The sequence below is a fragment of the Triticum urartu genome, chromosome 2, assembly GCF_003073215.2.
Source record: "Triticum urartu cultivar G1812 chromosome 2, Tu2.1, whole genome shotgun sequence".
Lineage (NCBI taxonomy): Eukaryota > Viridiplantae > Streptophyta > Magnoliopsida > Poales > Poaceae > Triticum > Triticum urartu.
This window is the reverse complement of record NC_053023.1, coordinates 297,323,486-297,339,345: the sequence shown is the minus strand read 5'-3', so window position 1 is coordinate 297,339,345 and position 15,860 is coordinate 297,323,486. Positions and strand designations below refer to the sequence as shown.

Below are 15,860 nucleotides of genomic sequence, written 5' to 3'. Positions count from 1 at the left end.
ATGCTTTTCGAAGGTTGAGGTAAATAATTTCCGAGGGTTTCTTGGTTATGTGTTGAAGGATGGATACAACTAGATGTAGGATTTGCTAGTTTTGGGTGAGATATTATGCTTCCCCTGTATCCCCAGCACGTGATTGCATAACTGGAAATTTCGGGAGTTACATAGGTCGGAATTCTTATAGCTCTAGTATTTCTTCCCGCAGATATTTGGTTTGTGATTGGGTAATCCTTACCAATTATTTGCTCATATCCGTACCTTGTTGCATTATTCATCTACCTCTATCTAAGTGGCTTCTCAATTTATGGAAGTGTGATGATTTAGTTTGGATTTCATTCCTTCATTCTTGTTCGGATGTTAAGGCTATATGTTGCAATTTTGATCCATTGATTCAGCTTGAATATATGTCTTTCAAGATGCTAACGGATTTCAACCTCTTCAGGATGGCTCCTCCAACGCGTCAGAATCCGGAACCTCCACCACCACCTCCACCTCCAGAGGCATGGCAAGCTCTCATGGCCGCCACCAACGCCAACACACAGATGCTTTTGCAACTCTTGCAAGAGTGCAACCAAGGAAATCAAGGCCAAGGAAACAATCAAGCTCAGTTTGCTACCCTCAACCAGTTCCTCGCAAACCAGCCGAAGTCCTTCAGTAACCGTGTCGAGGCCACAGATGCTGACGATTGGCTCGTGGATATCCGCAAACATTTTGAGTGTAGCAATGTCAGGCCTGAGGACTTTCTCAAGTTTGCTTCGTTCCAACTCAAAGACCAAGCTGCTGAGTGGTATCAACAATACAAAGATTCTAGAGGAGGTCGTGCGATTACTTGGGATGATTTCCGCCGGGACCTCAAAGCTCACCACATTCCTCAAAGTGTTGCTGAGAGTAAGCGCGAGGAGTTCCGCAATCTGAAGAAAGGTAGTATGTCTGTTTACCAATACAACATCCTGTTCCAGAGGCTCGCTCGCTTCGCCAAACAAGACGTCCCTGATGAGAAGAGCATGATTTATCAATTCAGAGGTGGCCTCAGAGAAGATCTGCAACTAGCTCTCGTGCTTTTTGAGCCGACCAAGTATGATGATTTCTACTACATGCACTAAAGCAAGAAGCTGCTCAGATCAAGTGCGATGCTTCCAAGAAGAGAGTCAGGGATGCAACTCCTTCTACTTCTTCAACTCAAGTGGCAGCTAAGCAGCAAAAGTTTTGGTTGCCTCCTCCTCCATTCCGTCAGCCTTACCACCAGAAGATTAAAGGTGGCAATGGATCTTACCATCCACCCAACCCAGGCTATCAGAACAAAGCTCCGCCTCATGCCCCATGGTTAAGTGCTCCTTATCACCGTCCGCTCTTAGAGGTTACGTGCAACAAGTGTCAGCAGAAAGGGCACTATGCGAACAAATGCTTCAACCAAAGGCGCCTTCCGCCTCCTCCTCCTGTGAGATCTGCTAGCAATGCAGTGGTCAAGTATAATCCCAAGTTTGCAAAGGTCAACATGATGAACGCAGCTCAGGCAGAGGACTCTTCAGAAGTGATCATGGGTAACTTTCCAGTTAACTCTACTCCTGCAAAAGTCCTTTTTTATACTGGTGCATCGCATTATTTCATGTCAAGATCGTTTGTTTCAAAGCGTGACATCGTTTCGGAAATGTTGGGTAAACCCATGGCAGGGGTTTCTCCGGCCAGGTCTATGAGGCTACCACGATGATCCCGAATGTTTCTATCGAGGTGGGTGATTGCAAATTTCTCTCTTCTCCGGTGGTTCTTGGTAACTCGGATATTGATCTTATTCTCGGAATGGATTGGCTTTCTAAGCACAAGGCTCAGCTTGATTGTGCTGCCAGGCAGATTCAATTGACACACTCGTCGGAGGATGTGATCATCTATGCAGCTCGTGATGATACCATTCGACTGTTTTCTCTCAATGAGAAGGGCGAGTTGAATGCCATCTCTCAGATTCCAGTCGTTTGTGAATATCAAGACGTCTTTCCAGAAGAGCTTCCAGGAATGCCTCCTCACCGGCCAGTTGAATTCGTCATCGATCTTGAGCCTGGCACGGAACCTGTTTGCAAACGTCCTTACAAGCTTGGACCAGAAGAGTTGAAGGAGCTGAAGAAACAACTCGATGAACAAGAGCGTATGGGTCTGATCCAACCGTGTTCTTCTCCATCGGGTTGTGGTGTTCTTTTTGTCAAGAAGAACGATGGCACGGACCGACTTTGTGTCGACTACCGCCCATTGAACAAGAAGACCATAAAGAACAAGTACCCACTTCCCAACATCAACGAGCTTTTTGAACAACTCAAAGGTGCTCAAGTATTCTCCAAGCTTGACCTCCGTATGGGTTATCATCAGATTTGCATTCGTGAACAAGATATCCCCGAGACAGCATTCAGAACAAGCTTTGGTTCCTATGAATACACTGTCATGTCTTTTGGCCTCGCCAACGCTCCTCCGACGTTCTCTCGCATGATGAACTTCATCTTCAACGCCTACACCAATGACTTCGTTTTGGTCTATCTCAACGACATTCTGGTTTTCTCCAAGAACAAGGAAGATCATGCCAAGCACTTGCGTTTGGTTCTCGATAAGCTCAGGGAACATCAGTTCTACGCCAAGTTCTCCAAGTGTGAATTTTGGCTCGATGAGGTTCTTTATCTTGGTCATATCATCTCTGCCAAGGGCATTTCCGTGAATCCCGAGAAGGTTTCCGCAATTGTGAATTGGGAACCTCCTCAGAATGTGAAGAAACTCCGCAGTTTTCTCGGTCTCGCAAGCTATTGCTGAAGATTCGTTGAAAACTTTTCTAAGATCGCGAAGCCTCTCTCAAATCTTCTTCAGAAGCACGTCAAGTATGTTTGGTCTCCGGAGTGTGATATTGCTTTCAACACTTTGAAAGAGAAATTGATCACTGCTCCAGTTCTGACTCCACCTGATGAATCCAAGCCGTACGAGGTCTTTTGTGATGCCTCTCTCCAAGGTCTTGGCGCCGTTTTGATGCAAGAGAAGAAAGTGGTTGCTTATACATCTCGCCAGTTGAAGCCTAATGAGAAGAACTACCCCACTCATGATCTCGAGTTGGCGGCAGTTGTGCATGCTCTTTTGACTTGGAGACATCTTCTATTGGGAAGAAAAGTGGACATTTTCACTGATCACAAGAGTCTCAAGTACATCTTCACTCAGCCTAATCTCAACCTAAGGAAAACTCGATGGGTTGAAATGATTCAAGAATATAATCCGAGTATCGAGTATACTCCAGGCAAGGCTAATGTGATTGCTGACGCTTTGAGCAGAAAGGCCTACTGCAATAGTCTGATTCTCAAGCCTTATCAACCCGAGCTTTGTGAAGCTTTCCGCAAACTTAATCTGCAAGTTGTTGCTCAAGGTTTCCTCGCCAACCTTCAAGTCTCTCCTACCTTAGAAGACCAGATTCGCCAAGCCCAGCTTCTTGATGCTATGGTGAAAAAGGTGAAGATTGGGATTGCCAAGAGTCAGTCCAAGTACAAGTGCTACCGCCTTGATGACAAGGACACTCTCTTCTTCGAGGATCGTATTGTTGTGCCCAAAGGTGAACTTCGTAAAGTGATCATGAACGAGGCTCACAATTCTCTCCTCTCCATCCACCCTGGGAGCATGAAGATGTATCAGGACCTTAAGAAAGCATATTGGTGGACTCGAATGAAGCGCGAGATCGCTCAATTCGTGAATGAATGTGATGTCTGTAGAAGAGTGAAGGCAGAACACCAAAGGCCAGCTGGTCTCCTCCAACCTCTTGCCATTCCAGAATGGAAGTTTGACCACATTGAAATGGACTTCGTGACTGGGTTTCCAAAGTCCAAGCGTGGCAATGATGCTATATTTGTTGTCATCGACAAGCTCACCAAAGTGGCTCACTTTCTGCCTATCAAAGAGTCGATCGCTGCAGCTCAATTGGCGGAACTCTATACCTCTCGCATTGTCTCTCTGCACGGTATTCCTCAAGTGATCTCTTCAGACCGTGGCAGCATCTTTACCTCGAAGTTTTGGGATTCTTTTCAGAAGGCCATGGGCACTAACATCCGCTTCAGCACTGCTTTCCATCCTCAAACAAGCGGTCAAGTCGAGTGTGTCAACCAGATTCTTGAAGATATGCTCAGGGCTTGTGTGATCTCCTTCGGCATGAAGTGGGAGGATTGTCTTCCTTATGCTGAATTCTCATACAACAACAGTTTTCAAGCAAGTTCGGGCAAGGCCCCTTTTGAAATCCTGTATGGCAGGAAGTGTCGTACCCCTATCAACTGGTCTGAAACCGGTGAACGTCAGCTGCTGGGTAATGACTTAATCACAGAAGCAGAAGAAATGTGCAAAGTCATTCGTGATAACCTCAAAGCAGCCCAATCCCGCCAGAAGAGCTACTATGATAGTAAGCACCGTGATTTGGTTTTCGAGATTGGAGATCATGTTTACCTCCGTGTCTCTCCTATGAAAGGTACTCGTCGCTTCGGTATCAAAGGGAAGCTTGCCCCTAGATACGTGGGACCTTTCAAGATTGTCAGCAAGAGAGGCGACCTCGCCTATCAACTCGAGCTTCCTTCAAACTTTGCAAATGTTCATGATGTGTTCCACATCTCTCAGCTTCGGAAGTGCTTCAAGACTCCTGACCGCACCGTCAACTTCGAGGACATTGAGGTCCAAGAAGATCTCTCCTATCGTGAGCACCCAGTTGCTATTCTTGAAGAGACTGAACGCAAGACTCGCAACAAGTCAATCTAATTTCTCAAAGTCAAGTGGTCTCACCATTCCGACGGTGAAGCTACCTGGGAACGCGAGGATCACCTCCGTTCTGAGTACCCGGAGTTCTTTCAGTCCTAGATCTCGGGACGAGATCTTTTTGTAGTGGTGGAGTGTTGTAACGCCCCAGATGTAACTTTCCCTATTTGTACTCCAACTCTTGCCGTTTCCGGCGTTAAGTTATATTTATTTCTCGGGTTTGGGTCTTTGTCTCCGTGTGTTGTTTTCGTTTTCATGCATCTCATATCATGTCATCATGTGCATTACATTTGCATACGTCTTCATCTCATGCATTCGAGCATTTTCCCCGTTGTCTGTTTTGCATTCCGGCGCTTCGTTCTCCTCCGGTGGCCATTTCTAGCTTTCTTTCATGTGTGGGGATTAAACATTTCCGGATTGGCCCGAGACTTGCCAAGCGGCCTTGGTTTACTACCGGTAGACCGCCTGTCAAGTTTCGTATCATTTGGACTTCGTTTGATACTCCAACGGTTAACCGAGGGACCGAAAAGGCCTCGTGTGTGTTGCAGCCCAACACCCCTCAAATTTGGCCCAAAACCCACCAAACTCTGCTGCATGTCCTAGAGCGTTCGATCACGATCGTGTGGCCGAAAACCGCACCTCATTTGGACTCTCCTAGGTCTACTTATGCCTATATATACCCCCTCCATTTTCGGATCTCGTCTTCCCCCTCGAAACCCTAGTTCTAAAAAAAAGAAGATCCTCGCACCGACGGACACGTCCGCCCCCGGCCGGACGCGTCCGCCCGCCGCCGCTATCCAGTCAGCCGCAGCCACGTGTCCCTGGGGGACCGCATCGCCGCCGCCACCGACGCGGGCCCGTAGGCCCAGCGCCGGCCCCCTTCCTCCTCCACCCGGGCCCGAGGCCATCTCCCCGCGCCGCCTTCGTCTTCCCCGCGACCGGCCGCCGCCCGTCGCCGACCACCGCACCACCGCGTCCCAACGCCGGAGCCCGCCGCCCGACCACCTAATCCGGCAGCCACCGACGCCGGCGCCCCGCGCCACCTTCCCTCGGGGCCCGGTCGCCCCTCGCCGCCCCGCGCCGCCCCGGGCCGGCGCCACCTCGCCGCCACCGGACCCGGCCGCCTCGGCCACCACCTCGCCGGAGCCGGTTCGAGCTCGCTGGAGCACCTCGGTTCGCGCGCCCGATGAACAGTGCCCGTTCCAGATCTGAGATCCAAAATTCCTAGGGTTCACTTTTTCCCTCTCCCCCCTAAGTTTTTATGCCTACTTTTACCGCCTGTAACTTTGCATCCATAGCTCCGATTTCGGCGTTTAATATTTCAAAATGTTCGCCTCGACGAGTACATCATTTCATTCCATTGCTTCATTTTCATTTGAGTTCATCTTGATGCTCAAAATGCTGTTAGAAGGAGGCTTCGTGAGTTAATTGTCAGATCTGCTAGTTCATCTTAGACTTTTGTCATTTTTGCCATGATTATTGTGTGCATGCTATGCCTGTGAGTCCTTCATATGTTTTGTTAAGGATTTTGTCTTATTTCCATATGTGCAACCCATGCATTTTTAGGATGTGTGTGGTGACTTGTGCAAGCTTGCAAAGTGAGGCACCCGGGAAATCTGTTTTCAGGGACTTAGTTCTTTTCACTAAGTCTGGGATATTTTAGTTCATGATGCCATATGTTCAGCTTGTTTCCTAATGATCCGTGCCTCTTTTGAGGATGATCAGTAAGGGACTTTTGTTATTCATGTTATTCTCTATCCATCCATGTCTTTGTTCGCAATTATGGAGCACCATAGCTTGACTCAATCTTGCTCTACTTTTGCTTCGTGGTGAATCTGGGCAGATCGTCAACTCATTTGCGATTTTGCCGGCGTTGTTGTAGTTGACCCGTGCACGCTATGCCATTGTTCTTGCCATTTCTAGCTTGTATTTTGTGCCTTCTTAATGGATGTATGCCTGCCTTGCCATTACTTGCACCGTGGTGAGTGCATCAAGCTCGTTTACATGCCTTCGTGAGTTATATTTCAGCATGTCTCAGTTTTCACTAAGTCTGAAAACTGATTGTGTTTTAGCTATGTTCGTGTGCCCGTTACTATATTTTGTGAACCCTTTTGGCCCCAGATCACTTCGGGTATTTTGTTAAGCTTGTTGAGTAGCTCCAGGCCATGTTCTTATTTGTCTTAATCAGGTCATGTATCATGTTGTTTTGCTGCTCCGAAGAGGGCTTCGTGATCTGAAATTTCAGACTAGTGTTAATTTCACAAAGTCTGGAATCTGTTTTGCATTTGCGTTTTTACCATGCTTGTTTGAACCTCTTAATGGATGAATTGGCCGTGGCTCAGTGCTAGTCTTTTGTTAAGCATCTTGTGTGAATCGCTGCCATGTATTTTTTTGTCATGATTGGTGGCTGTAGCATGTTCATTTCGTTGCGTTTAGATGCCTACTTGCTGTAAATCGCAGACCGGTGTCATATCTTAAAACGCTTGCCATTTCCAAACCGTAACTCCGATTCCAATGATCTTTATATCGTTTTCAAGCGATTTCATCCCCTCTATCCAGTGGCACCCTTGGAATTCCAAGTTGAGGCCAGGTTCATGCATTTCCTGTCATATCTTGCATTTTGCATCCCGCATCGCATCCCGCATAGCATATCATCATTTCATCAGATTGCTTGGTCTTGCACGTGGTTTATTGTATCCTTGTTGTTTGTTTGTCTTGTTTGGGTAGAGCCAGGAGACGAGTTCGCTACCGAGGAGCCCATTGAGTTTGCTTGTGAGGATCCAGTCAACTCTGACAACTTCGCAGGCAAGATGATCATACCCTCGAAATCACTACTATCTTTGCTATGCTAGTTTGCTCGCTCTTGCTATGCCAATGCTACGATGCCTACCTTTTGCTTGTCAGCCTCCTAATTGCCATGTCAACCTCTAACCCACCATGTCCTAGCAAACCGTTGATTGGCTATGTTACCGCTTTGCTCAGCCCCTCTTATAGCGTTGCTAGTTGCAGGTGAAGATTGGAGGCCGTTCCTTGTTGGAACATCATTTATTTACACTTTGGGGATATGGGGATATCATTATATTGCTATGTTATCTTAATGCATCTATACACTTGGTGAAGGGTGGAAGGCTCGGCCTCTCGCCTAGTGTTTTGTTCCACTCTTGCCGCCCTAGTTTCCGTCATATCGGTGTTATGTTCCCGGATGTTGCGTTCCTTACCGGTTGGGTTATAATGGAAACCCCTTGATATTTCGCCTTGATTAAAGCTTTTCCAGCAATGCCCAACCTTGGTTTTACCATTTGCCACCTAGCCTTTTCTTTCCCTTGGGTTCTGCAGAACTCAAGGGTCATCTTATTTTAACCCCCCCCGGGCCAGTGCTCCTCTGAGTGTTGGTCCCACTGAGCGATGTCCGAGGCTACCAGGGGCAACTCTGGGCTGGCTTACCCGACGTCTGGCTCATCTGAGTGTGCCCTGAGAAAGAGATATGTGCAGCTCCTATCGGGATTTGTCGGCACATTCGGGCGGTGTTGCTGGTCTTGTTTTAACCTGTCGAATGTCTTGTTGTACCGGGATACCGAGTCTGATCGGGTGTCTCGGGTGGAGGTCTATTCCTTCGTTGACCGTGAGAGCTTGTCATGGGCTAAGTTGGGACTCCCCTGCAGGGATTGAACTTTCGAAAGCCGTGCCCGCGGTTATGGGCAGATGGGAATTTGTTAATGTCCGGTTGTAGATAACTATGAACCTTAATTAATTAAAATGAATCAACTGAGTGTGTTACCGTGATGGCCTCTTCTCGGCGGAGTCCGGGAAGTGGACACGTGTTGGAGTAATGTTTGCGCAGGTTGCTCTTCTAGTTTCTCGCTCGCGCTTTGCCTCCTCTTCTCGCTCTCTTTTGCGAAAGTTAGCCACCATATATGCTAGTCGCCTGCTGCAGCTCCACATATATTTTGCTATCCTTCCTATAAGCTTAAATAGTCTTGATCGCGAGGGTGCGAGATTGCTGAGTCCCTGTGGCTCACAGATACTATAACTCCAGATGCAGGCAGATGCAGGACCAGGTGATTCCGCTCCAGGTGACGAGTACGAGCTCAAGTGGGAGTTCGATGAGGACTCTCAGCGTTATTATGTTTTCTTTCCCGATGATTAGTAGTGGTGCCTAGTTGGGGTTCGATTCTGGGCCTTGTCGCATGTTGGGTTCTTTTCTATTTTGGCGCCGTAGTCGGGCCATGAGAGATTGTTTGATGGATGTTATTTATGTACTCTGATGTGACGTGGCGAGTGTAAGCCAACTATGTATCCCCCCCTTTTATTATGTACTACATGGGATGTTGTAATGATTGCCTGACTTGCGACATTGCTTTCAATGCGGTTATGTCTCTAAGTTGTGCCTCGACACGTGGGAGCTATAGCCGCATCGAGGGCGTTACAAGTTGGTAATCAGAGCCTTCCCCGACCTTAGGAGCCCCATTGCTTGATCGTTTTTAGTAGCCGAGTTGTGTCTAGAAAAATGTTTTGAGTCTTTAGGAATTATATATCGGAGAGTTAGGAATTCTTTTACTTCCTAGTCTCCTCATCGCTCTGGTAAGGCATCCTGACGTAGAGTTTTGACTCTTCTCTTCTCAAATTTCACTAAATTTTTTTTAGGATCACGCGAGTATCTTGGATTTGTTCCGATGGCTTATGATGAGAATACTGTCTTTGTGCCTCCTGTCAGGGGTTTAGTGGAAGTGTCCCGTGGAGTTGAGCTCTGAGGTGTTGTCATCATAATTTTATCGTTGCAATTCTGGAATACTTGGGATATGTTCGCCGACATCGAAAATCTCTTTTATGCAGTTCGTTGGTGAGATAACCTCGACGCCACCCAGTACTGGGGCGGGAGTTCGGGAGTATCGCCATAACTTGTATAACGGATGCTTTTCGAAGGTTGAGGTAGATGGTTTCCGAAGTTTTCTTGCTTATGTGTTGAAGGATGGATACAGCTGGATGTAGGATTTGCTAGTTTGGGTGAGATATTATGCTTCCCCTGTATCCCCAACACCTGATTGCATAACCGGAATGGTTCGGGAGTTTCATAGGTGGGAATTCTAGTAGCTCTAGTTCTTCTTCCATGGATATTGGTTTGAGATTGGGATTTCTTACCGATTATTCGTTCTTGATCCGTACCTTGTTGATTTATTTCTCTACCTTAATTCTACGTGGCTTCTCAATTTATGGATATGTGACCATTTGAAGAGGAATGCATTCGTTCATTTTGTTCGGATGTGAAGACTATATGTTGCAATTTTCATTCCGTTGGATTCAGCTTCAATATTTATCTGTCATGTGCTAACGGTGGTCAACCTCTTCAGGATGGCTCCCGCTAAGAGCACCAGTCAGAACCAGAATCAAGATCTGCCACCGCCTCCACCTCCTCCAGAGGCATGGCAAGCTGTGATGGCCGCAACTAATGCAAACACTTAGCTGATCATGCAAATTCTCCAAGAGTGCAATCAAGGCAGTCAAGGGAATCAAGGCAGCAGTCAGAGTCGCTTTGCTACACTCAACCAGTTCCTTGCTAACGGGCCAAAGACTTTCAACAATTGTGTTGAGGCAACCGATGCTGACGATTGGCTTGTGGATCTGTGTAAGCATTTCGAGTGCAGCAACGTCAGGCCTGAGGACTTTGTGAAGTTCGCTTCTTTCCAACTCAAAGATCAGGCAGCAGAATGGTTCCAGCAGTACAAGGATTCCAGAGGTGGACGTGTTATCACTTGGGATGATTTTCGTCGAGATTTCCGAGCTCACTATATTCCGCAGAGCGTGGTTGAAAGCAAGCGTGAGGAATTCCGCAATCTGAAGCAAGGTTCTTTGTCTGTCTATGACTACAACAAGTTGTTCCACAAGCTTGCCCGCTTTGCCAAGCAGGACGTGCCTGATGAGAAGAGCATGATATATCAGTTCAGGGGTGGTCTTAGAGAAAATATTCAGCTCACTCTTGTCCTCTTCGAGCCCTTGAGATACGATGAGTTCTACAACATGGCACTGAAGCAAGAGGCTGCTCAGTTGAGGTGTGATGCTTCCAGGAAGCGAGTCAGAGATGTTACTCCTTCTTCCTCTACTCAAGTGGCCAAGCAGCAGAAGTTTTGGCTTCCTCCTCCTCCGTTCCGTCAGCCGTATCAGCAGAAGAGCAAAGGTGGCAGTGGTTCTTCCCACCTACCCAACCCAGGCTTTCAGAACAAGGCTTCGTCTCAAGCTCCAAGATCGAGTGCTCCGTATCACCGTCCGCTTTCAGAGGTCACGTGCAACAAGTGCCAACAGAAGGGTCACTATGCCAACAAGTGTTTCAACCAGAGGCGTCTTCCTCCTCCTCCTCCTCCTGTCAGATCGGCAAGTACAGCTGTGGTCAAGCATAACCCCAAGCATGCCAAGGTCAATTTGATGAATGCAGCTCAGGCAGAGGACTCGTCAGATGTGATCATGGGTAACCTTCCTGTTAATGACATTCCTGCAAAATTTCTTTTTGACATGGGTGCATCACATTGTTTCATCTCGAGGCCATTTGTTTCTAAGCATGAGTTGCCTTTGCAAGATTTGCCTAGACAGTTATCTGTGGTTTCTCCGGGTAAATTTATGAATGCAAGCGCGTTTGTCCCAGATGTTTCTATCACATTGGGCGATTGCAAATTTCTCTCTTCTCCGGTGGTTCTTGGTAACTCGGATATTGATCTTATTCTCGGAATGGATTGGCTTTCTAAGCACAAGGCACATCTTGATTGTGCGGCCAGACAGATTCAATTGACTCATTCGTCTGAGGACGTAATTATCTTTGCCGCTCGGGATAATACTATCCGTCTGTTTTCTCTCAATGAGAAGGGTGAATTGGATGCCATCTCTCAAATTCCAGTGGTTTGCGAATATCAAGACGTCTTTCCATAAGAGCTCCCAGGAATGCCTCCGCACCGGCCAGTTGAATTCGTTATTGAACTTGAGCCTGGCATGGAACCTGTGTGCAAACGTCCCTACAAGCTCGAACCTGAAGAGTGGAAGGAGCTGAAGAAGCAACTCGATGAGCAAGAAAGAATGGGTCTCATCCGGCCTAGTACTTCTCCGTGGGGTTGTGGTGTTCTTTTTGTGAAGAAGAAGGATGGAACGGACAGACTTTGTGTTGATTACCGTCCGGTGAACAAGAAGACCATCAAGAACAAATACCCACTTCCCAACATCAATGAGCTGTTCGAACAACTCAAAGGTGCCCAAGTATTCTCCAAGCTTGATCTCCGTATGGGTTATCACCAGATTCGCATTCGTGAAGAAGATATTCCCAAGACAGCATTCAGAACAAGCTTTGGTTCATATGAATACACTGTCATGTCTTTTGGCCTCGCCAACGCTCCTCCGACGTTCTCTCGCATGATGAACTTCATCTTCAACGCCTACACCAATGACTTCGTTTTGGTCTATCTCAACGACATTCTGGTTTTCTCCAAGAACAAGGAAGATCATGCCAAGCACTTGCGTTTGGTTCTCGATAAGCTCAGGGAACATCAGTTCTACGCCAAGTTCTCCAAGTGTGAATTTTGGCTCGATGAGGTTCTTTATCTTGGTCATATCATCTCTGCCAAGGGCATTTCCGTGAATCCCGAGAAGGTTTCCGCAATTGTGAATTGGGAACCTCCTCAGAATGTGAAGAAACTCCGCAGTTTTCTCGGTCTCGCAAGCTATTGCTGAAGATTCGTTGAAAACTTTTCTAAGATCGCGAAGCCTCTCTCAAATCTTCTTCAGAAGCACGTCAAGTATGTTTGGTCTCCGGAGTGTGATATTGCTTTCAACACTTTGAAAGAGAAATTGATCACTGCTCCAGTTCTGACTCCACCTGATGAATCCAAGCCGTACGAGGTCTTTTGTGATGCCTCTCTCCAAGGTCTTGGCGCAGTTTTGATGCAAGAGAAGAAAGTGGTTGCTTATACATCTCGCCAGTTGAAGCCTAATGAGAAGAACTACCCCACTCATGATCTCGAGTTGGCGGCAGTTGTGCATGCTCTTTTGACTTGGAGACATCTTCTATTGGGAAGAAAAGTGGACATTTTCACTGATCACAAGAGTCTCAAGTACATCTTCACTCAGCCTAATCTCAACCTAAGGAAAACTCGATGGGTTGAAATGATTCAAGAATATAATCCGAGTATCGAGTATACTCCAGGCAAGGCTAATGTGATTGCTGACGCTTTGAGCAGAAAGGCCTACTGCAATAGTCTGATTCTCAAGCCTTATCAACCCGAGCTTTGTGAAGCTTTCCGCAAACTTAATCTGCAAGTTGTTGCTCAAGGTTTCCTCGCCAACCTTCAAGTCTCTCCTACCTTAGAAGACCAGATTCGCCAAGCCCAGCTTCTTGATGCTATGGTGAAAAAGGTGAAGATTGGGATTGCCAAGAGTCAGTCCAAGTACAAGTGCTACCGCCTTGATGACAAGGACACTCTCTTCTTCGAGGATCGTATTGTTGTGCCCAAAGGTGAACTTCGTAAAGTGATCATGAACGAGGCTCACAATTCTCTCCTCTCCATCCACCCTGGGAGCATGAAGATGTATCAGGACCTTAAGAAAGCATATTGGTGGACTCGAATGAAGCGCGAGATCGCTCAATTCGTGAATGAATGTGATGTCTGTAGAAGAGTGAAGGCAGAACACCAAAGGCCAGCTGGTCTCCTCCAACCTCTTGCCATTCCAGAATGGAAGTTTGACCACATTGAAATGGACTTCGTGACTGGGTTTCCAAAGTCCAAGCGTGGCAATGATGCTATATTTGTTGTCATCGACAAGCTCACCAAAGTGGCTCACTTTCTGCCTATCAAAGAGTCGATCGCTGCAGCTCAATTGGCGGAACTCTATACCTCTCGCATTGTCTCTCTGCACGGTATTCCTCAAGTGATCTCTTCAGACCGTGGCAGCATCTTTACCTCGAAGTTTTGGGATTCTTTTCAGAAGGCCATGGGCACTAACATCCGCTTCAGCACTGCTTTCCATCCTCAAACAAGCGGTCAAGTCGAGTGTGTCAACCAGATTCTTGAAGATATGCTCAGGGCTTGTGTGATCTCCTTCGGCATGAAGTGGGAGGATTGTCTTCCTTATGCTGAATTCTCATACAACAACAGTTTTCAAGCAAGTTCGGGCAAGGCCCCTTTTGAAATCCTGTATGGCAGGAAGTGTCGTACCCCTATCAACTGGTCTGAAACCGGTGAACGTCAGCTGCTGGGTAATGACTTAATCACAGAAGCAGAAGAAATGTGCAAAGTCATTCGTGATAACCTCAAAGCAGCCCAATCCCGCCAGAAGAGCTACTATGATAGTAAGCACCGTGATTTGGTTTTCGAGATTGGAGATCATGTTTACCTCCGTGTCTCTCCTATGAAAGGTACTCGTCGCTTCGGTATCAAAGGGAAGCTTGCCCCTAGATACGTGGGACCTTTCAAGATTGTCAGCAAGAGAGGCGACCTCGCCTATCAACTCGAGCTTCCTTCAAACTTTGCAAATGTTCATGATGTGTTCCACATCTCTCAGCTTCGGAAGTGCTTCAAGACTCCTGACCGCACCGTCAACTTCGAGGACATTGAGGTCCAAGAAGATCTCTCCTATCGTGAGCACCCAGTTGCTATTCTTGAAGAGACTGAACGCAAGACTCGCAACAAGTCAATCTAATTTCTCAAAGTCAAGTGGTCTCACCATTCCGACGGTGAAGCTACCTGGGAACGCGAGGATCACCTCCGTTCTGAGTACCCGGAGTTCTTTCAGTCCTAGATCTCGGGACGAGATCTTTTTGTAGTGGTGGAGTGTTGTAACGCCCCAGATGTAACTTTCCCTATTTGTACTCCAACTCTTGCCGTTTCCGGCGTTAAGTTATATTTATTTCTCGGGTTTGGGTCTTTGTCTCCGTGTGTTGTTTTCGTTTTCATGCATCTCATATCATGTCATCATGTGCATTACATTTGCATACGTCTTCATCTCATGCATTCGAGCATTTTCCCCGTTGTCTGTTTTGCATTCCGGCGCTTCGTTCTCCTCCGGTGGCCATTTCTAGCTTTCTTTCATGTGTGGGGATTAAACATTTCCGGATTGGCCCGAGACTTGCCAAGCGGCCTTGGTTTACTACCGGTAGACCGCCTGTCAAGTTTCGTATCATTTGGACTTCGTTTGATACTCCAACGGTTAACCGAGGGACCGAAAAGGCCTCGTGTGTGTTGCAGCCCAACACCCCTCAAATTTGGCCCAAAACCCACCAAACTCTGCTGCATGTCCTAGAGCGTTCGATCACGATCGTGTGGCCGAAAACCGCACCTCATTTGGACTCTCCTAGGTCTACTTATGCCTATATATACCCCCTCCATTTTCGGATCTCGTCTTCCCCCTCGAAACCCTAGTTCTAAAAAAAAGAAGATCCTCGCACCGACGGACACGTCCGCCCCCGGCCGGACGCGTCCGCCCGCCGCCGCTATCCAGTCAGCCGCAGCCACGTGTCCCTGGGGGACCGCATCGCCGCCGCCACCGACGCGGGCCCGTAGGCCCAGCGCCGGCCCCCTTCCTCCTCCACCCGGGCCCGAGGCCATCTCCCCGCGCCGCCTTCGTCTTCCCCGCGACCGGCCGCCGCCCGTCGCCGACCACCGCACCACCGCGTCCCAACGCCGGAGCCCGCCGCCCGACCACCTAATCCGGCAGCCACCGACGCCGGCGCCCCGCGCCACCTTCCCTCGGGGCCCGGTCGCCCCTCGCCGCCCCGCGCCGCCCCGGGCCGGCGCCACCTCGCCGCCACCGGACCCGGCCGCCTCGGCCACCACCTCGCCGGAGCCGGTTCGAGCTCGCTGGAGCACCTCGGTTCGCGCGCCCGATGAACAGTGCCCGTTCCAGATCTGAGATCCAAAATTCCTAGGGTTCACTTTTTCCCTCTCCCCCCTAAGTTTTTATGCCTACTTTTACCGCCTGTAACTTTGCATCCATAGCTCCGATTTCGGCGTTTAATATTTCAAAATGTTCGCCTCGACGAGTACATCATTTCATTCCATTGCTTCATTTTCATTTGAGTTCATCTTGATGCTCAAAATGCTGTTAGAAGGAGGCTTCGTGAGTTAATTGTCAGATCTGCTAGT

At 48.0% G+C, this 15,860-nt stretch overlaps 1 pseudogene; it reads left to right on the top strand.

The window, feature by feature from the left end:
• Window positions 1-476: 476 nt before the first annotated feature.
• LOC125536344 overlaps window positions 477-15,860 on the top strand; it is a 53,165-nt pseudogene continuing 37,781 nt past the window's right edge.